Here is a 1223-nt window from a genome sequence, read left to right as displayed (position 1 = left end):
CATGGGCCGATGTCAGCGGCCACACCCTGATACAAAAACAAACTAGACAAGGTAACAGGTGTCTAGCCCAGTGTAAAGAGAACTAGCTTAACGAAATCCACAAGGTGGCAGGGAGGGAAGATGGAAGACTGGGTTCCTGAGCTGTGACAGGTAGTTTAATAAGTGTATTTTGCACACAGGTGTTGAGTACCTGCTGTGTGGTAGCAACCATGCCAGGGATACAAAACAACCACAACAAAAACCAACTGCCAGTGAGTTCATTCTGAATCATAGAAGCCCAACAAGACAGAGTAGAACTCCCCCTTGGGCTTCTGAGACTGTACTTCTTTATGGAAATAGGAAGCCCCATCTTTGTCTTGTGGAGAGACTGTTGGTTTCAAACTGCTGACCTTGTGGTTAGCAGCCCAGTGTGTAACCACTGTGCCACCAGGGCGCCTATCATTCCAGGGATAGAGAGCAAAAAGAAGCTACAAGCATCACCTGCAAGGAGTCACATCTAGTTGGAGACCTACACACAAAAATAAAAGCAGTTGTTAACAATGACCATAATAGGTGCACTGAGAAGTTAACCTTGGACCACTTCCTGTTCTTTATATTATTCATGTGTTGGCTCAGTTAACCCTGTCACCACCCCAGCCATGTTCTGTTAGTATCCTCGTCTGAACAATGTAGAAACAGGCACACAAAGTGAGTGAGTGAGTAACATTCCAAGGTCACACAACCACAAGTGGCAGAGGCAGGGTTTGAGCTCATGCAGTCTGGCATCAGAGTCTAGTGTTCAGGGGGCCCATGGAGTCAGGAGCCAAGAGATGGACCAGCCCTGCTCAGGGGAGTGGGCAGAACCCTGAGTTCTTTGGAAATTACAGCGAAGACGGTTGTGTGAGTGATGTTCTTCCTAGTCCAAAGGCGAGCATTTCCTTTTCTGGCTCCAAGGCTTCCCTCCTGATTTCTCCTAGGGGGGGGGTGTGTGTGTGCGGGTTACACCGTTCTCTGTTATTTTCTGCCCTCCCATGTCCTAACGTCATTTCTACGACCCCTTCCCCAGAGGCTATATACTGTGCTCAAATAGTTCTTTTCTCTATGCTGGTGGCCTCCAGAGGAACCCTGCCAGTTTCAGCACCATCCCCTGCATGGGCAGCTTTTACCTGGCTGCCCCTCGAGGGTCCAAGCCCAGAGCAAAGCAGTTGGCCTCCCCACCCCAGCTCCACCTCCAAACACACTCC

At 49.6% G+C, this 1223-nt stretch overlaps 1 protein-coding gene across 1 annotated transcript in view; it reads left to right on the top strand.

The window, feature by feature from the left end:
* The window catches only part of POLR3B (RNA polymerase III subunit B), a 140289-nt gene that overhangs the window by 103974 nt on the left and 35092 nt on the right, over positions 1-1223 (top strand). The window lies entirely within an intron of this gene.

This window comes from Echinops telfairi, unplaced genomic scaffold, assembly GCF_000313985.2.
Source record: "Echinops telfairi isolate 266 unplaced genomic scaffold, ASM31398v2 ScPeMD7_2;HRSCAF=8, whole genome shotgun sequence".
NCBI classification, from domain to species: Eukaryota; Metazoa; Chordata; class Mammalia; order Afrosoricida; family Tenrecidae; genus Echinops; species Echinops telfairi.
This window is presented reverse-complemented; position numbering and strand designations above follow the sequence as displayed.